The sequence below is a fragment of the Carassius carassius genome, chromosome 46 (assembly GCF_963082965.1).
Source record: "Carassius carassius chromosome 46, fCarCar2.1, whole genome shotgun sequence".
Taxonomy (NCBI): Eukaryota; Metazoa; Chordata; class Actinopteri; order Cypriniformes; family Cyprinidae; genus Carassius; species Carassius carassius.
The window spans coordinates 14887481-14909400 of NC_081800.1; the positions used below are offsets into that span (position 1 = coordinate 14887481).

The 21920-nt window shown below is 36.3% G+C and overlaps 1 pseudogene; it reads right to left on the reverse strand.

Moving 5' to 3' along the window:
- Positions 1-2640: 2640 nt before the first annotated feature.
- On the reverse strand, positions 2641-21907 carry LOC132129019 (nucleolar complex protein 2 homolog; annotated as a pseudogene).
- Between the last annotated feature and the right edge of the window lie 13 nt (positions 21908-21920).

Sequence of the window (21920 nt, forward strand, 5' to 3'; positions counted from 1 at the left end):
CTCTGAAGAGGACGGGTTTGAAATCCCTGAGCTTTGAAGTGGGATTTAATTAGATTCTGCCTGGGAGGTGAATGGCAGCACAGACACCTCCCCAGCCAGACACCCTCCACCCTAATTACCCAGCACACACTGGAGCCAGCCAGAGGGGGGAGCCAAGCTTAACACCAGGCACATCTTGCCTCATGCATCTTAATTTAACCGGCGACCGGCTGACCGGAGAGTTCAGAGAGGGTAAAGAAAGTCCACCAAGAGCACGAGGCAAAGACTTTAACAACTGCCTGTGGGCTGATCAATACAGTGAGAGGGGGGAAAAGAAAAAAAACAAATACACAGTCTACATGTGACTCTGAGCACGGAATACAGCCTTGACACAGAAACACTGAAGATGAGGGTGTTTACAAAATCTCCACTTTAAGATGGAGAAACCTCAAGCCAAGTCTTTGAGAGCGTTGAAAGCATCAAACGATCTGGCACGCTGCAGCGACAACAAAATAAACACCACTCAAGAATATTAATAGGCCAAAAACAGACCAACTCAGCAGGTAGCGAAGCACACCAAAACTTCAGAGACAAACAAACTAGAAGTTTGGAAAAGACATCAGACTACCTCAAATTAGTAACAGCAATGGATAAAGCACATTAATTGGACAATATTGGGCAATTTGAGTTTATAAGAGCTTGAGTTTGAATACAAATTATGAACTTAATAAATCATGATTTGAATAAAAAAAAACTGTAATTTATGGAATTACAGAAAAATAATCAATGATTGGGGTTAATAAGATTTTAAAATGTTTTTGAAAGAATTGTCTTATGCTCACAAAGGCTGATTTTTTTAATCAAAGATAGTTAAAACAGTAATATTGTGAAAATTTTTAAAAATAACTTGCATTTTGATATAATTTATATAGATATAATTGTGACATTATTTATTGACTGTACTTTATCAATTTAATGTGTCCTTACTGAACAAGTTTTAATTTGTAAAACAAAACAAAAAAAATCTGACCCCAAATTTTTGTTTTTGTTTTATTTGCGAAAAAAAAGTAATATTACAAAAAAGGGATATTACTACTATAAAAGTATATATTTCTAAAATATAATGGACATCCTCTGTTTTCATGATTTAAAACAAATATTGTGCACATTAAGCTAGATAAATATTTGTATTTGTATTATACTGCCCATCATCAATTAATTTGACAAAAGCCCTATTCACACAGGATTAGTTTCACCTGGTGACCGCAAAAGACCTACCATAATTCGCCGAACACCAAGGTCCTGTGATAATATTAGTCCTGTGTGAATTGACATTTTTGTGATTTGGCAGGTCGTATATAATTTTTCGAGGTTTTTATTTCCCGTGTGCCTTTTTTTCCCATCTTTCACGAAGAATGGAGCTGCGTTGGAGTGTTTGATAGTATTTTGGGTGCTGTCATCATATTGCTATCACCATACAATTTGCAAACAACCAGTTGTGCTGTAAGATATTACAGTCAGTTCCTGTAATAGCCTAGCATCCAGGGTATGGACAACTAAATATTGGTTTGTCATGTAATGTGCAGTGAAATTATAAATAATAGTCTCTTCCTTCCACTTCCACCCTTGTCCTTTCCTATTCTCTCACTAGAGCGATGACTCTTGTGGTCACACCAGCCGATTATACTAAATCTCTACCATGTGACTGCCATAAAACCAACTGCAGAAGTGAAAATGTCTTATTCTTAAGTGTTGAAAAATGAAATTATTTGTTGGTTTGGTAAAAGAGCAAATCAGAACAACAAATCAACAACAAACAAGAGCTTTCTCTGACAATATGCAACCAAGACCACAAATTACTATATTAGCGGTCCTGTGACTGTGTTCTTCAGGTCTAAGCGCTGGAGGTATGGGGCCAGTTAAGCCGTGTGGTGAAGGAGCGGCCACTAACATCTTTCCAAGCAAATGTTTTGAATTACAAACCCCCACTGGGATCCAAGTATGCGGAAAAAAAGCTTCCTGTAAGAGAGAACAGAGTAAAAGAGAGCGAGAGACAGAATGAGAGAGAGGTAGGGACTCCACACAATGAGCACCAGATGTAAAAAAGAAAAAGAAAAAAAGAAGCCCTTCCACTCGCCTAACACCTCTATGGGACTTTTTCTGTGGCTGTCGGCCTGTCGGCTTATGGGCGGGAGGAGTGGAAGAGTGTGGCATGTGTCCGACATATGACCCAGCACACAACTCCAGATATAGAGTTAAAGAGGAGAGGCAAGTGCAGGTCTGACAGCTGACCTGCCCTCCACTGAGATTCATTCACAGAGAGAGAGAGAGAGAGAGAGAGAAAACAAGCAATGGATATTGGATATGGACTCAATGAAATGGATTTATTTTGTGCTTTTTTTTTTAGTTTTTGTGTTAACTGTTAATTGTTTCATGTTTTTATGGAAATGCTTCTAAATATTCAATATGAACATCAAAGATTTTTTTTTATTAAAAATGTTCAATGGCAATATGAAATCAAAAATATATGCACATATTTTGGAATATATAAGGAATATTTATCTTTATATACAATCTTTCATCAAAATGATGATAACCTTGCTCCACCTCTATAAAAAATAAATAAATAAATAAATAAAAAGGGAAAAAACTTATCCCTTCAGATGACATCATCAAGCTTTCTTATTTATCAGCTTAATTTTATGTTTGTAATTAGTCAATAAACAAATTAAGATGTTTTTAACTTCAAATTGTTGCATTCGGAAAAAATCTAATTTGAACCAAACCAGTTCTAAACAAAAATGTCTATAGATTTTGATGTGAGAAGACAACAGGTGATAGATTTTTTCACTGGAGGAAATGTTATTATGGACTCATGTTTTGGCCATAAGCGACAGCTTAAAAGTTAAAATGTCTTAATGGCAGATTTGATTCTCACAAACACTAAGGTATTCACTTCACAAAGAGTTAACTGGTGTCATGTGGATTATTGTGATGATTTTATCAGCTGTTTGGACTCTCTGACGGCACCCATTCACTGCAGAGTATCCACTGGTGAGGAACTGATGTAATGTTACATTTTGCCAAATCTGTTCGATGAAGAAAAAAAAACTCATCTACATCTTGGAGGGAAAGTTTTCAACAAAATCTGGGTGAACTATTCCTATATCCTTCCTATATTGTGAGCATTACAATAAAACAGATCTAAAATAAAATTGCACTTTCAATAGACCTCTGGAGTTTATAATTTTTTTATAGTTTTTCAGAACTCATCTGAGATGAGAATCTTCTGACAGCGCAACGCAATGGACTACAGCCTCCCAGTGACAAAGAAAGGCATTACAGGAAAACAAAACTCTAGGAATCTTTCCCATTGGATGTTTAACAAGTAGTTTAGATAATCATGTAGTTTATACATTAGTTGCAATACAGGGTAATATATATTAACATGAAGCCTTCCTTACCTTTGGATTTGAACAGGTCGTCATCGTCGTCACTATCTGACTTAAAAAGACCCTTGAATTCCTTCTTGTTGGCTTTCTTCTCTTCAGCCTTCTTGCATTTGATCTCAGGGAGATTCAAGTCCTCCATCTAAATTAAAAAACGATGAGAAAAAAAAAAAGGATCTTTAAATATTGTCATTAATCAAAACCAGCAAAAAATGAACAAAACACTCCAGACATAACATTAATGAGAATATAATGCTGATGAAATGCTGCTGTTATTTGTTTCAGATTTAATTTTAGACTAAATTGGCTTGAGTGGAAGTGTTTTTGTTTTGAGTTTCCTTCCATCTCATTAACATCAGATGTCACAAAATGAGTCACTGTTGAGACTGAGTATTCAACCTCTTTTATCTCTCTCTCTCTCTCTCTCTCTCTATATATATATATCTTAATACTACAAAGGATTCAAAGTAATATTATATTATAAAAGTTATGTTATTCTCCCCTAAAAACATAATGGGACAGTATGTGTGTGTTGATGGAGGAAGTGGCAGAGGCAGCAGAAGCAGGAGGGAGGCAGTGGTAATCAGATCTGAGCGTGGGGACTCGGTGGATTAAAGCCTGGGACGCAGCCCTGAGCGATATAATGCTCTTCCTGTAGCACTAGCCCTGCCGCCGCCTCCGCCAATCTGCCGCTTCCAAGACGCCAACACTCCGCCTGGTGTCATCTCCATTATCTCCCCATGGACACGCTCCAGCTCCACACATACACGAACACACACAGTAGGTGCTTTCACAGAACCAGCACTACAGTTTTCACAAAGAATACCACATCTGTGCATTTCATGTAAGAATGGCTTTAAAATAGCATTGGGGTAAACAGCCATCTTGATATATATAATCCAAATAATGAAATTCTTTCTGAAGATCAAACTATACAATTGTAATGATGCTCTCACTGGTAAAACATGTCTAAATCCAGCTTCCTCTGAAAGGTGTGGTTGGGATGATTTGGGTCTAATGGTGATCATGGCAGTGGTTTTGCCATTTTTACCCTTTCTTTTCCAGAGATCTCCAGCTGAATCTCATTTTCACTAAGTTTCTTCCACTGGCTGTAATATTTAGTGAGTGGAGAATCTTCCTCTGCTACCCGCTTCTCCCAAGCTGCCTGTTGTCACACCAAAATAAAGATACAATGAATGTTACTGCATGTTCACCCATAGGAAAGCTACACAAAACAGATCTCAATGCACATTCTCAATAAAATAAAACCACAAATTTACTCAAAAAGTATAATTGTTATGAGTGTAGAATGCAGGGTCTAAGTGTATTATTGGAGTATCAGGCAAATCATATCGGACCAAGAAGTGACCCTTGGTGCACAACTTTTCTCCTGAAAAGGCAAAAGTACGTACGTAATGAAAGGAAAAAAGGCAGGGGAGGGTATAAGAGAGTGAATCCCTGTCAGCTTTTCCTTAAAGGTCTTTGTGGATGATACTGACCAGGTAAAATGTGATTGGTTGACCTCCAAACTCAATAAACCATAATAAATATCAACTTCAGTCTACAGTTAGCTAAACTTATTTATAACAATTTGTAGTAGTTTGTAGGATAGTGAAAACGATCAAAGCTAGAAAATGGCGCAATATGCTCCTTCCTTGATGCAACAGACCCAAACAAAGCTAACAGATGTGTACATGACCAGTGAGGATGAGCTTCCCGCCAGACGGGGGCTTCATCCTTTAAAGCATCTGTTCAACTACTGCTGTGCACATTCTGGAAGGAAATCCTGATGCGAACACTTCTTTCACTACTGTTCGAAGGCTAAAATGATCCGAAAGAAAGTTGCAACATTCAGTACAGGTTCACAACACATTAACCTTTGGAGTTCAAGCAGGTGGCAATGAATTTTAAGTTTAAGAGTGGTAAATCTGTCTTACAATCAATATAATAATTATAAATAATTAACAAATAATAAGTAAAATAACGGGCCATATAGTGTGACACTTATTATTTAACCTATGTTAACATGCATGTAAATATAAGTATGTATGTTTTATGAGAGAGAGAAAGACAGACAAAGTAAGAAAGACTAAAACAATTAAAAAACATTTTTAAAATAAAACTAAATTAAATAAACTTATTTCAGTCAGATGCAAAGCCTATATTTTCATGTACAACATTTACCAACTCAAAACTTTCAAATAAATTTTTGAAATAAAGTAAAATAAAAAAGCTAATTCAAAATACTGATATAATAACACTAGGTGGAAAGGTATCTAGATATTTAGCCTCTGTGTGTAGTGTGTCATAGTGTGGAAGTATTAGAGCTGATGGAGGCACAGGTATGACCCATAAAGACAGATATTTTTTTTTGGTGGTACCAAGCCACCCTCGTTACTAAAGGACATTTTTCCCGCTGGCCAGAGCCCAGCGACAGACGCACCCCGGCGTGGTGCCATGCTGTCTGCATGCTCTGCCCTGCTGCATCTCTCCCTACGGCTTAACATTACACAGAGGAGACACACAGACCCTTCCACCCCTCCTTCATTTCAGTCTTAAATGGCCTTAAATATTTATCAGAAGCACGAGTCAGTCCAGAGACAGCGAGGGGCGGGGAGGAGAGATGAACGGGCTGTGTGTCGGCAGAGGTGACAAATGAGAGTGGAGATGGAGATGAATGGAGCCGAGATCTCGCCCCAGAGAGGAAGCAACTTCTCACCTTCTCTCACAACCTTCACCCCTGCAGTCCCCTCATTATTTCTTCCCACCAACCTAGTCATTATCATCCCAGTCAGCACCATGGTTATTACTGTTAACTGAAACTGTTATGAAGACAAAAATTGACATTAAAGTAAAAAAGAAAATGAATTATAAATGTGCACTACAATGTGATGAACAACTAAGCAGAATTATAAAATTATAAATATATATATATACGCACACACATACACATACATATAAAATTCTAATTAAAGTTATTTTGCCAAGAAGAGATTGATATCTGATATATATAGAAAACAACCAACACAGTTCACTTTCTGTATACATTTTCTGAATTTGTGAATCTTAAAAAGGGTGAAGACAACAACAACAATAATAATAATAATTATTATTATTAAACAATTATTATTATTGTTATCATTGTTTTTAAGAAATAATGAAAATAATTGATTATACAATTAATGCATATTATTTAGTAAACAATGACATATTTCTAAAAATAATACATATTTAAAATCCAATACATTATTATATAACAAAATATGGATAAAGCTATACTGAAACTAAATCAATTTGAAATAAATTCTAAAAATAATATATATATATATATATATATATATATATATATATATATATATATATATATATATATATATATATATATATATATATATATATATATATATATATATATATATATATATATATATATATTTATTTATACACCATCAACACTATTTAAAAGCAAACATAAAAACATTGATATTTTCAGTAAGTACAACCACAAAGTCAATCCAATCTGCCACAGAGTTGACATTACCAGACACTCGCAGACAAAGCACTTAACGTCTGCTCAACCTCCTCGGAGTCTCTCGTTGAGAGAAATGGCATTAGAAAGCTTTCGGCCCTTTACTTACATCTGGTCTCTGCCACTGACCCTGTTTCAGGCTACGGCCGTAATAGCATTCCGTGCCACAGTGGTTGTGTGTGTCTGTCTGAAGACCTGTGACTGCACTTCCTGACCTGCAGGTGCTGTGGTCAACTAGGCTCCATGCTGTTTTCAACTGACCACAGCAACATGCATTCAGATGTGTTCACACGTAAACACGCAGGGCTCTGAACACGCAAACACAGACGAAGACTGTGGGTAACCAGCAGTCACCTGCGAGGGGCCGGAAGGCAGGGTGGTGTTTGAGGTGGGTGGAAAGAGGAGGAACTGCAGGGATAACAGTCTTCTTTTACAGCTAAAATAAACATCTGACTGAAATGTCTGGTCCCAAAGCTCACAAATGTCTGACTAGAAGTGCTGTTATGGTCGCTGTGTAATTGAAAAAAACTCTAGAGGGAATAAAAAACAAACATCCTTGGGTTGACAGAATTAATCAAAACAAATGGATAAAAATGTAATTTGCCAGTATAAGTCTTGTGATGAATGAGTTAATGAATTAATAATTTCTTTACGTATGTACAAACTTAAAACAATCTTAAACTATTGGCTGTATTTCACATCAAGCACAAGACAACTGTAAGCAAATAGTGTAGAATTAATATCTAAATGAATTCTTATTCTATTTTTTATACAATAAAAATAAAACCTACTTCAAATAAGAAGCCTTGGACAAACTATGCAAAAAAAAAAAAAACTTTTCCGTCAAAAAGCACCTGATGGAGTTTGAACTTCACATTAAACTGCTTCTGTTTCACACAAACGCGGACACAGATGTGCATGTTTGTATAATATAATAAGATAACCTTGTTTGAAATGGGTTTGGCTAAAATAAAATTTTGGTTTCTTCTATACTACTAGGTACTTGTACTATATTGAAAGTGAAAGTGAAAGTCGTGGTTACCCATACTCGGAATTGGCTGGGTTAAATAGAATGGCATTGCTAAAAAGAGACTAAAATACAATTTTCATTGACTAAAACTAGACTAAATGTCATCAGTTTTTGTCAACTAAAACTAGACTAAACTAAAAAGAGTATGAATGTGACTAAAACTAATTAAAACTAAAATGACAGCTTCACACAAAGACTAGATTAAAACTAAAATTAAAACAGGCCGCCAAAAACAACACTACTGCACACACGACCTTCAACAAAGAATAAGGGACGCTTTAAATATTTTTTCTGTACCATGAAAAAACAAAACAAAAGTACTCACCACAGCTGTGACATCAGCCACGGCAAAAGCAGCTTTCTGCCTTCGTCCCGTGATGTAGCTGCAGTTCTCCTGTATCTTCTCCAGCAGCTGGCACATTTGCTTGCAGTAATTGGCCACTTTGCATTCCTTCAAGAACGCTTTCAGCTAAGGAGACCAACATGAGAGTGCATGCATGAGAGACATTAGTGGAAAGATCAAACATAAATCATCAAAAAAAATTATGCAGAAAGAATTTCTAACTATCCTGAAAGATTAACATTAAAGGGACTGTAAGTAGGAATTACTCCCATCTAGTGGTGAAATTGTATTTTGCATTCAAACTAATTTTGCTCTCCAGCGCCATCTACGGTAGGCGATATGTACCAAAAAGCTTTGACAGGATGTCTTCTAATAGCACTTCGTTTTGGCGATGATGTTTTCTTCTCCTGTGGCGAGGCATATGTATGGTCCATAATAAGAATGCAATCCAGACTTTCTAAACTTGCCGGTGCAGTTTCAAGCTCCTCTCACTGCTCTGCACCTGCGTTTCTGGCTCTGACCGAAAACGCGTTGTGGAAACGCGTTGGCTTAGTACTTTTTGTCCCTCTCTGCTATTATAGTTTTGCAAGATGGTGGAACTACATGGAAGCCTCCGTCGACCTATACATGGGGTATATAAAGATAATAAATTCTTCATTTACGAGGATTAGTTTAAACATTGTAAAACATCTGTGAGAGAAGGCTGAAAGAAGCTGGCTTGTTTTCTACAGTCAGTGTGTTAGTGTGAACACTGTGGTGTATGTGTGCTATGTTGCAAGAGTAAGTGTCGGGATGTGTATGTTGAGGTGTGAGCACTAAAAGGAGCCATTAAATATAACTGTTGAGCATGCTCCATAACTTTCACTTATTATGAGCTGTTGGCAATGTGGTAAATGTCAGGAAGGGATGTGAATAAGTGAAAGCTTATTCCAGATAGAGTGCGAACAGTACCTGAACGATGGTGGGCAAAGCTAGCTCGGGAAAGCCAACGGAGCAGGCCTGTGTGTGGAAGTACTCCAGAATGAGGTCATACAATTGCTCCACTACTAGACCATCCTGAAACAGTGAAAACAAACATTCACAAGTCAACAAACAGGATGCATTCTCAACCCAGAAACAAACTATGCGAACACAGGGGGGGGCGATAGCTTTACATTTCTACTCTACACCATAAAATCCAACATGTGAATGCATCATTCAGGGAAACTTTTTTTTCTTTCATTTCACTGCCCTGCACCTCACGTTTTAAAATGCAGAAGCGCATTCCGTGTGAACCTGCCTGACAGTCGCACAGTTGAGAGAAAAAAAGAGTTTACAATGTAACATGTTCCTGCGTCATGAATTCAACACTAAATATTGGACTTGGGACAGCTAGGACCGTCTACATTCACACACTTCCGTAGGATTTGTTCAGGCCTTCAACAGCATCCATTTACGCCCATTTTTAATTGTTGTATTTGATTTTTAATTTGATTTAATTTTTAGATCTTTGGTCAGAGTTTGCCATTGTAAGCATTGTATTTCTAGGAATGCTGGGTTTTAGTGGAGTTAAAAACAAACTTTTATTACACAGTGGTATTTTCAATAAATGTTCAATAATACCGTTTGATGTTTTTAAAATAAGTCACTAATGCTCACCAAGGCTGCATTCATATGATCAAACATACTGTAAAAACTAATATTGTGACATATTACAGTTTTCTATTTTTAAAGTGTAATTTATTCCTGTCATGACAAAGCTGTATTTACCCCGGTCTTCAGTGTCACATGATACTTCAGAAATCAATCTAATATGCCGATTTACTGCTCAAGAATCATTTCTTATTAGTATGAATGTTTAAAATGTTTGTTTTCAAAAGCATTTATTTAAAATTTTAATATTTTGCTTATAAGATTTCTTATTCAATGTGATTAACGTTACTTTTGATCAATTTATTGCACACTTTCTTCATAAAAGCATTAGTTTCTATAAAAAAAAACTTTTGAATGGTAGCCTAAATCCATTTTAAAAATATGTCTCAAGTTGGAGACATGGTGACATTTACAGAAGAGGCAGAGTTTATTTCTTATTGCACAAACTTTTGTGTCAGTCTAACAAAAATAAAAATGAAAACCCAGTCTCAGAAACACTATGTCTATTACAAATGCCACCTGTTCCTGAGGTCACACACACACACACGCAGTAAATCAGTTTTCCAAACACAGAAATGGCAGCCCTACCCCCCCACAGAGTTTTCACATCTCTACATCTCTAACACCTGGCATACAAGCATTCACACTAATCCTGACCCGGTTTAGTGCTGGGATCAGACCTAAATCCTCTGCCCTACCTAAAATTCACAGCCGCAGCCTTTGCAAACACATTCCTCCGCTATGGAAAAGGGAAAACCCTGCTTGTAACTGCCCTTACAGGAAATATTTAAGATTTAGTAAGTGAGACAGAGATCCCAGACAGCAAGGGTGGAGCGGCGTCTCGGGGGGCCTGTGGCTGCGGTGTCTTGGCCTGGGTGAACATACTGGAAAGCTTCCCCGTGCCAACCAGGAGAGCAGGATAATCCCTTCAGCTTGTGTGGCAATCCTCTTGGCAACAACACGGTGCACGTCGCTTTAGCCTGTGTAGCAGCGTGTTCGGGCTTTCATCTCTTAACCTCAATCCAGTTACATCCAGTCAGCATGAAGCCATGACGGGCTCCTGGCCCAGGAGGAGGGGCGATCTGATGCAAGTGATTGTCTTTTGTTTAATTTTAATATGACTCTTTGCTCATTATTTTGGATTTACAATACCGTTCAAATTTTGGGGTCAGTAAATTTTTTAAGACTTTAGATTTTATTCAGAAAGACTTTTAAATGGATCAAATATGACAGTAAAAACATTTGTAACGTTACAAAAGACTGACTTTTGAAAATTCTACTCATCAAAGAATCCTAAAAAAAAAAAAGATGTTTTCTACAAAAATATGAAGTATCACTACTGTTTCAACATCTGTAATAATAATGAATGTTTCTTGAGCAGCAAATCAGGATTTTAGAATGATTTCTGACACCGAAGACTGGAGTTATGATGCTGAAAAATCATCTTTGCCATCACAGGAATTTTTTAATATTAATATTTAAAAACATCACTATTTTTACTGGATTTGTATCAAATAAATGAAACCTTGGTCAGCATAATTTATTTTATATATACATTTTTTTTTAGCATACCTTTAGGGAAATAAAAAAAAAGAAAAAAAAGTTTTAAAAAATTCAGTGTAAATTTTGGCTAAATCAATTTAAATGTTTAAGCTTTTTAAAATTGTTATAATTAAGCTGTTTAAATTTTAACTTTTTTAATGTCTAAATGTCAAAAAAAAAAAAGTTCAGAAGAAATTCAGTCCACATGCTTTTAGAAAATGTACATTTTTGGGTGAACTATTAAAGTATTATACGCATTCAACCATTTTCAATTAACTAAATGTGGTAACACATTAATTCTGACAGGCTTAGTGAACATACGTAGTCAGAAACTGAAAGAACATGAAGAATTTATGAAGATCTGAAACTCAAAGAAGTACAGGATGTGTGACCTTATAAGCCTTCTCTTGGAGATTGGTCTTGCTGAGTTTGAGGATCACTGCAAAATTGATGGGCTTTATACTCATGCGGCCTGGTTTCTTATTGAAGTCTTCCCGCTGGAGGATCTGAGGAGCAGAGTGAACAAACAGATACATCAGAGCACTGCATCACAGACATGTGTGCACAGAAACACACAAATAAGACTTGACTACAGCAGTAGCCCACTGATTATTCAACAAACACAAACCAGAGAATGACTCAAGGGCTTATAGGAACTTAAAGTATACAATCTAAATCAGGTGTACAGATGAGTGTTTGGGAAGCTTTTCTGAAACTTAAAAGTAGTTAAAACCTTTTGCAACCATTGATAAGTGCATCGAGGCTAACACAGAGAGATTGCCTACTTCTTCATTAACTGATCTACAGAAGTGGTATTGAGGGTGGAAGAGAGTGCTGTACATTCAGTCCCCCCATCTACAAACCCTGTCAGGACCAAGACTTAAACCCGCTACCTTTGGGTTACAAATAAGACTCTAAACATTAGGCCATGACTGCCCCCAATATTTTTAATTTACACTCCTGTGGTCTGGAGGAGTGGCAAGTAATATCCAGACCTTGATCAAAGGCATTTAAGTGGTGGTCTTTTGTTTAATTTTACTGTCTCTTTGCTCATTATTTTGGATTTACAGTACCAAACAAATTACAAAAGAAAAGAAATAAGTTTTTAATTACTTTGAGCAAGGATGCTTTAAATTGATCAAAAGTGACAGTAAAACCATTTATAATGTTACAAAAAATTACATTTCAAACAAATGATGTTCTCTTGAACACCCTGAAAAGGTTAAGCAACACTGATAATTAAAGAAATGTTTCTTGAGCATGAAATCACCGAATTAAAATGCTTTCAGAAGGATCATGTGACACTGAAGACTGGAGTAATGGCTGCTGAAAATCAGCTTTGCATCACAGAAATAAGTTACGCTCTTAAATATACAGTTAATTTTAAACTGTAACAGTATTTAACAATATTTTATTGTATTTTTTATCAAATAAATGCAGCCTTTGTTGAGTAGAAGTAAATTGAAACTTTAAAATGGTAGTGTATTATTCATTTTATTTTTGCATTTTTATTTCATTCATTTATTCAATCTGGAAGCGTAAAACAATACGATAAAAAATCGGCTGGGCGGTAAAACTAACTGGGTGGTTTTTATATAATATAATATAATTTATCATAATCCAAATTTTTAATGGCAACAAATTAGAAAGAATACTTTTAAAGGTCCCATTTTTCGTGCTTTTTTGAAGCTTTGATTGTGTTTACAGTGAGCAATATAACATGTGTTCATGTTTTGCGTGTAAAAAAACAACAGTATTTTTCACACAATTCACTTATCTGTATACCGCTGTTTTCACTGTCATAAAAACGGGCTGATGACTTCCTTGTTCTATAAAGTCCCTCCTACAGAAATACGTAACGAGTTCTGATTGGGCCAGCGGTTCCTGTGTTGTGATTCGACACCAGGTGAGCCCAGGCTGCCCTCCTGGTAACACAATTGGGCTAGTTTTGAGAAGCAAGTGGGCAGGATTTGTTTCGAAAACCTGGCAATGCTGATCTGAACGCACGTGCTGGAGATATACTTATAATCACAGGAGCGTTTTTCACTGACGAGATGCGCATGAAAATCGCATTCGATTTTTGCACAGCCCTAACATCTAGTTAACTAAGCTAAACTGTGTTGCCCTTTGTGTAATAAGTTACAGAAACTGTTAAACGCACCAACTTAAATAATAAAATACACTTACCGGTTGTGGTCCATAAACAACGCCTTCTCCAGACAAAGAGGGATCTGCTCCATCTTTCAAGAATAATCTTTGTGCGAATCCGGCATTAAACTGATTGAGATTGAGGAAGCTGTCCTCAGCAAAATGTGCTGCACATAGTTTTACATGTGGATTATAATTTTTGAGAATCGAGTTAAACATAAATTGTAACCATTGATCTCTAAGTACAGCGTCCCTGGGAAGCCCAAACAAAGGTGATTGGACTCCGAAATGAAAATAAGAGCGTTTCGATGACATGGCGACAAACACAAACGCAGCTCTTCCTCTTCTCCGTCGGAGCGCAACAAGACCACGCCCCCTTTTTTGTGTATTCCTGTGGGTGGAGGTTAGTCAAAAAACGGTTTTAGTGACATCATTACTGCAGGAACTAGAGGGATGTAGTCCAAACGGGGCGTTTTATGTAGGCGAATTCTGTTAAATAAAATATCTCGCTTGCCATTGAACTTTAGAATTTTACAGATATTATTTATACTCTAACAACAACATTACACACTAACTAAAGTTTAAAACATGGGATCATGAAGAACAGGACCTTTAACAATACTTGCTCCATAACTCATATCTGAAAGATGCAGTGACTTCAACAAACAGTCAGCCAGCGTACTTTGGTACAGGGCTGTGACGCATCCCATAACTCTCTCTCTGCGCTTCCGCATTTAAGAGCAGTGGAAAGTGCTTGACGAGTTCATCTAGAACAAGCGAGGTGTGTGTGTGTGTGTGCGCGCTCATGGACGGCCGGTCTATATAAACAGCGGATGTGGTGTCGGCCTGCGGGACACATGAGGAAGTGGTGGTGCATGGTCCCAACCTGATACGCTCAGAGGCTACTGAAACAGGAAGCTTGAAACCATAGGGGACAGATAAAGAGAGAGGGTGAAAGAGCGGGAAAAGAGAAAAGTAAAGAAAGCCATGCTCTACTCTACTTCTCTGCACACCAACTTTTTAACATGAGCGCGAAAACAGGAAGTGGACTGCATCACAAATAAACACAGGGAGCAAGAAGGGGGTCGGTGGGAGTCGCCACACTGACAGAGGATGTGGTCTGTGCAACACATTTGAGAGCTGAGTGAGAACCACAGACCTCCCTCACGTACGCTCTTCCCCCCCAGGCTTTATCGCAGTATGGTCAGGACTGGTGGGAGATCGCAGCCAAGCAGTGACCCCCCCATCCGTTGGTCTCGGCTGCTGTCGCCTCCACGCTTCTATTCTCACAACAGCTGTCACCACAGGGGCCCACGCCAGCCACACACAAACACCCGCCTCACACGGTGGAAAATGTTGACAGTTTGTGACCTCTACTTCTCCCAAAAATGAAGATGCGCAGCGTTCACACACATTAGGATGCGCATTCATGCAGACCGCAAACTCTGGTGTCTATTATCTTTTAGTCTTTAATTCAAAGCTTGCCAACTGTTTAGGTAGCTTGCCTTGTCTTATTTATAGGTTTTTATTTTTCCAATAGTTATCAGTATTATAGGCTCTGCCAGATCCCAAACAGATGTGATATTAGGGAGTGTCTTTTCTTGTGTTCCATAAACCTTATCATTTCTGATTTCCATTAACAACTCACTATAGTTCTATAATCTGAGAGATTTACAAGCTTGAGGTTTTATCCATTAGTAATAAATTTGATTTGTGAAAAGTGGTCAAATGCGAGTTTCCCTAATTAGCTAAACTACGATTTAAAAATGCGGTGTCAGTAAAAACTTTTTTTTGTCTTTTAAAGTATTATTTTATGCTAAAGAAAACTACATTAATTTGATTAAAAATACAGTAAAACAATAATATTAAAACAATATATAATATTAAAATTAGAATACAATTTAAAAGAACTGTCTTCGATTTTATCATATTTTAAAATGTATTACTGTGATGCAAAGATGAATTTTCAGCATCATCATCACTCCAGTCTTCGATAACTTCAGAAATCATTCTAATTTGCTGCTCAAGAAACATTTCTTATTACCAATGTTGAAAACTGTTGTGCTGATCAATATTTTTGTGATAATAATTATAACCCCCCCCCCCCCCACAATTAAAAACAAGAGCATTTATTTAATATATAAATATTTTGTAACATTATGAATTTGTTTAATGTCAGATTTGATTATTTTAATGAATCCTTGCTAAAGAAAGGTTTCTAAAATGTTTAAGCTTTTGAACACTAATGTATTTGGCTGTTGGTTAATGTTTTATAACAGCACTGCCTTAATAAAAATAAGTGAATAAAGGGGAAAAGGAATTATGTTAAAATATATGAATGTATTAAAAATTGTGTATTTGTTACAATGAAACTCACAGTCTAGCAGCATGCTAAACCCCTGCATCTCTAAATTAATTTACTAACAAAAGCAACATTTATTAAAGAAAAAAGATACATTAATTGACCTCACAAACTGCCCCTTCAGTTGGTAGATTCTTCGTAGGAAGAATTCTTGTAATTGTACTTCAGATGTGGAGAAAGGTCAGAGCATGAAGTCTTTTTATAGTTAACTGTAAAAAAGCAGGACGACCGTGATGACAGACGCCGTGGGTACTGTACTCATGCCCAAACCTCGTCCACCCACACATCAACCTGTTTATTCAAGGCAGCCTGGGAGACTTCAGAACAGTTGATGATGGCATGAACTGCAAGTCTCACCTCTAGCAGGAAGGGCCGGGCGGACACGTATGTCTTGGTGTTGGCAGACAGCAGGGTGATCGCTCTGACACATTGCAGTCGCAGAGGTTAATAGCAGGAGATGGGCACAAGACTACAAATACACACTCAAACACATAAATGGAGCCATTAATGACTTGATAGAGAAGTTTCTGTAAGCGAACAAAGTAATGTGGATTTTTTACATAATTTTTTTCCTATCTGCAGGCAGAAATGTAATGTAGTATTCAGAGCTGAAGTTCTTAGCTCAAATTGAAACACTGAGGACTGTAAACTTAAATGTGGCTAATGGCGCCACCTGCTGGTAAAACCACTGTCAATGCAGTAACTCTTAAAGGGTTAGTTCACACAGATAGCAAAATTATGTAATTAATAACTTACCCTCATGTTGTTCCAAACCCGGAAGACCTCTGTTTATCTTTGGAACACAGTTTAAGATATTTTAGATTTAGTCCGAGAGCTCTCAGTCCCTCCATTGAAGCTGTGTGTACGGTTTACTGTCCATGTCCAGAAAGGTAAGAAAAACATCATCAAAGTAGTCCATGTAACATCAGAGGGTCAGTTAGAATTTCTTGAAGCATCGAAAATACATTTTGGTCCAAAAATAGCAAAAACGACGACTTCATTCAGCATTGTCTTCTCTTCCGTGTCTGTTGTGTGAGAGAGTTCAAAACAAAGCAGCTGGATATCCGGTTCGCGAACGAATCATTCAGTTCACCCAATCGAACTGAATCATTTTAAACGGTTCGTGTCTCTAATACGTATTAATCCACAAATGACTTAAGCTGTTAACTTGTTTAATGTGGCTGACACTTCCTCTGCGTTTAAACAAACCAATATCCCGGAGTAATTCATTTACTCAAACAGTACACTGACTGAACTGCTGTGAAGAGAGAACTGAAGATGAACACCGAGCCGAGCCAGATAATGACTCGTTCACGAGTCAAGAACCGGTTGCATCGGTTTTCGGATCACCAGTAGTTCTTTCGGACAACAGACACGGAAGAGAAGACAATGCTGAATAAAGTCGTTGTTTTTGCTATTTTTGGACCAAAATGTATTTTCGATGCTTCAAGAAATTCTAACCGACCCTCTGATGTCTCATGGACTACTTTGATGATGTTTTTTTTACCTTTCTGGACATGGACAGTAGACGGTACACACAGCTTCAATGGAGGGACTGAGAGCTCTCGGACTAAATCTAAAATATCTTAAACTGTGTTCCAAAGATAAACGGAGGTTTTACGGGTTTGGAACAACATGAGGGTAAGTTATTAATTACATAATTTTGCTATCTGGGTGAACGAACCCTTTAATGGCATTTACAGAGCAGTTAACCAAAAATAGATAAATAAACCTTCAGATTTTTCTGAAAAAATTGAATATCAATAATTTTTTTTTTTAGTGCTTGTTTGTAGGGCTGCACAATTTGGCCAAAATTTTGTGATTATCTATCAATCTGCCTATAAAATAATTACTAAAATAATAATTATTACTACTAAAACAATTAAAACTACAAAAAATAAAAATGAACATTACTATTGAAATATTCACTGCAAATTAGAGTAGATCAGAAAACTAAAATAATGTAGTTACTTCACTCGAAAACATGAAGTGCATATTTATTTCATAAACACCGCTATTACAATTTAGATTTTATTTTGAATAATCATGCATGCCATGTTGATGATTTTGATTCTGACAGTGTCAATTTCCAAAAAAGACACACACAAACAAAAATCCCCATACTGGCACATCTGATTCATGACTATGGGTGGAAAATATATTTAAAGATGCGGAGGCAAAAAAAAGCAGTAGGCAAAAAAACATCAACAAAAAACAAACAACCAAACAGTCATACATACTTGATGCAGCCGATGATGACTTTACTTAATGGGTAGATCAATGGCTCCAAAACCTCACTGGGGTAAATGGTGCTCAATACCCGACACCACAGATACAGACAGTGCACATACTGCCAGTTACACACAGACTGATATGTCTCCTGAGGATGTACAAAACAGAAAAATACTGATCAAGATAAGCGGACATCTGCAACTGGACATATTTCTTAGTGATAGAGTATTTTCTCAAAAATATTAGTAAAGTTGGACGAAAAGTGGGTGATTTAGAGTTTGCTACAACAATACCTATCAATAACATCAATTTTAAATTTTTTTTGCTGCAAACAGAAAACTCACTGTTAATAATGAACCATGTATAATAAATATTTTTTCGTCATTACGAATTCAAAGAAAAACATTTTTGTAGAAATCAGTCAATAATTCTAACTGCATAACATCAGTTGCAATATTGCAAATATAACTACATTTTCACTATGTGCGCTATAATTTTAGTCAACTCAAATTCTCGAGCTGCTTATGATATTTGAGAAAACAAGCAATATATGAGAGTACCACAGTCTTGCACACTGCCGTCAGGAACATTTAGTGCAAAAGAAAATTTCATCACATGGGAAATAAACTTATGATATGTTGTAAAACCCAACGTGCCTTAAGAACAGAGTTTAAGTAGATTTCCTGTTTGTGTCTGCAGATTTTGTTGAGAGCCAGGAAGGAGAGGACCCTCACCGTCTCTCCTGTGGTCCAATGTTTGATCAGACTCTAGTGTCACAAACAAAGAACACCACAGATGCTGATTAAAAACATCCATCTCAGTTCACGGAGCACCATTTCTGTCTGAAGTGCCATTGATTTGCAGTGCTTACTTTGAGCAAGTGCCTGCACTGTTTTGGCAGACACAGGTAGTATGGCATCATCTGGTGGGCTTGACGGAGAACTGCAGCTATGACTGTGGCCTGTGTTAAACTAGAGAGGAGCTAAGGAGAGAAAAAAAATGCATCACACCTTAGCACTGGGATTCCAGCTAAAAAAAATAACTGACAAAGATGTGGGGGAAAATCTACCTGAACAACACCAGCAACATACATCTTAATATCAATCTGGTTTTTCTGCCACCTGGGACTTGAAGATGGAAGTATCAATCTGAAAATACAGATTAACACAATGTTACCTGAAGAAATCTAACCAATTCAACCATCTATGTATACAGCAGGAGGAACAGAGTGGTTACTTTTTCTGGCCTTGCTCTGGAGCTTTCAGCTTCAGCATTTTGCTCAGAGCTGCATGCATGTCCTTTATGCAGAACAGGACAAGGGAATAGAACACTGTAATGGGAAACAGGTAGAGGCTGACAGTGAGCACAATAAACATATTCAGTTCTGTACGCAAGTGTCTGAAATAAGCCTGATAGTTACCTGTGCTGTCTGAGATAGTATATCGACACAGCTCCTCAGAGTCGCCCTTCGTTGTAGCCACAGCAGCCTTAAAGGCTTGTGTGATGTCCCTAATCAATTTTGCAGTGGGCTCTTTCTGGAAAGAAAAACGTATAAAAAATTAAATAAAAAAAAAAGATTAAATAAAGAGTTCTAAACCATGAATAAAACCAGCCAGCTCGCAGATTACACTGCAATAATTGTATATATTAGTGCTGTCAAACGATTAATCGCATCTAAAAGTTTTTGTTTATATATGTATGTGTACTGTATTTATTTATTATTTATATATAAATACACACACATTCAGTATACACTTTGAAAATATTTGCAAATATATACTTTTATATATTTATATTATTATATTTCATACTATATATAAATATATGTAATATATAAACATAACATTATTCTTAAATATATACACATGCATGTGTTTGTATTTACATATACATAATAAATATACAAAGTGCACATATATTATGTAAACAAAAACTTTTATTTCGGATGCAATTAATCACAATTAATCGCTTTTATTTCGGATTCAATTAATCACAATTAATCGCTTAAGCGATTAATTGTGATTAATTGCATCCGAAATAAAAGTTTTTGTTTACATAATATATGTGCACTTTGTATATTTATTATGTATATGTAAATACAAACACATGCATACACACACACGGTATGTTTGATGGAATGTGTACATTCATACACGCATACCAAAGTTCAAGAGTTTTTTTTTTTTTTTTAATCTCTGCTCACCAAGGCTGCATCTATTTGATCAGAAATACAATACTGAAATAGTACTGTAATAATGTGAAATATTATAATACTTAATTTCATTTTACAATGTATTAAAATTGAAACAAATAGTTAATTCCTATGAAGGTAAAGCTGAATTTTTCAGCATCATTTCTCCAGTCTTCAGCATCACATGGTCCTTCGGAAATCATTTTAATTTCCTGATTTGCTGCCCAGGGAACATTTATTATCACTGTTGAAAACAGCTGTACTTCTTAATATTTTAGTGGTTCTATTTTTTTTATTTATTTTATTTTTTTAGGATTCTTTGAAATAAAAGTAACATCTTAAAAAAAAAACTATTGAGCCCAAACTTTTAAATAGTAGTGATGTGAGGTCACTACTCTTTTGCCCCAACATTCATTTCACTGATTGGTGGTTCTTCACCAGAAATAACAATATCCCTCCTTATGCCAGTTTCAAAATCTACGACTAGCCATTTCAATGGAAAATTTACATTTTTAGTGTAATTAAATTCAGGATGTCTCAATTACCATAAATCAAACAAACAAACAAAATACATATAACAGCTTAAAAAAAAAAACCTTCCACTACTGTTGACAATGAATTAGAGCTCACAAAAAAAAAAAAAAAAATTAAATAAAAGATGATACAAACATGTTACTGTGAGTCCAGCTCTCCGGTTCTCAATCATTGCTTTAGTGACTTTGGTAGCTTCTTTAGACTTTTTCCACATCCTTTTTTTCTGATTCCTCCTCGTCATCATCATCTTCCTAGTGTCACATAAAAACTGTGATTTTTCAGATTCCAAGGAAAACATACACCTTCACGAAAATTATATTAAAATTATTTATTTAAAATATAATTTATCAAAAGTGCTGTTCATTTTTTAATGCGTAGTGATTTTTTTACTAGCAAAAAAAAGGATGCATGTTTACACACCTTCCCTTCCACTGTAAAGTGAACATGTAAAGAATGTGATATAGAAATTACATTTAGAAAGTCACTGATTACTGAAGTTACAAAGGCAAAAGTTATTTTCTGGAGAATATTCTTCCAACTCTTAAAAGACACATGTAGCTTAAGTACACAAAATAACTATTGCAAGCTCATTTCGGAGCTGATTGTGGTGGAAAATTCAAAAATCAGTTCAGACTTAACTACTGTATATTTACTGTCAAGACGCTCATGTATGTTGAATATATGCTGATCTCCCTGAGTTTTTAGTTAATCACTGGCTAAAACCAGCTAGCTGTCGTCAAATATATAATCAGACAAGAGTCTATGAAATAAACTGAGCTCTGACAACTCGATCTACAGATAGGTTCAATGTTCTCTGAGTCGAGCACTAATATATGATCATGTATGCGAGGTTAAATAGCTAAGAATTGAACATACCTCTTGTTTTTCCCTGCCATGCTGGATAAGAAACTTGCGACGCATTACCCACAATGCATCGCTTTCATCGCTT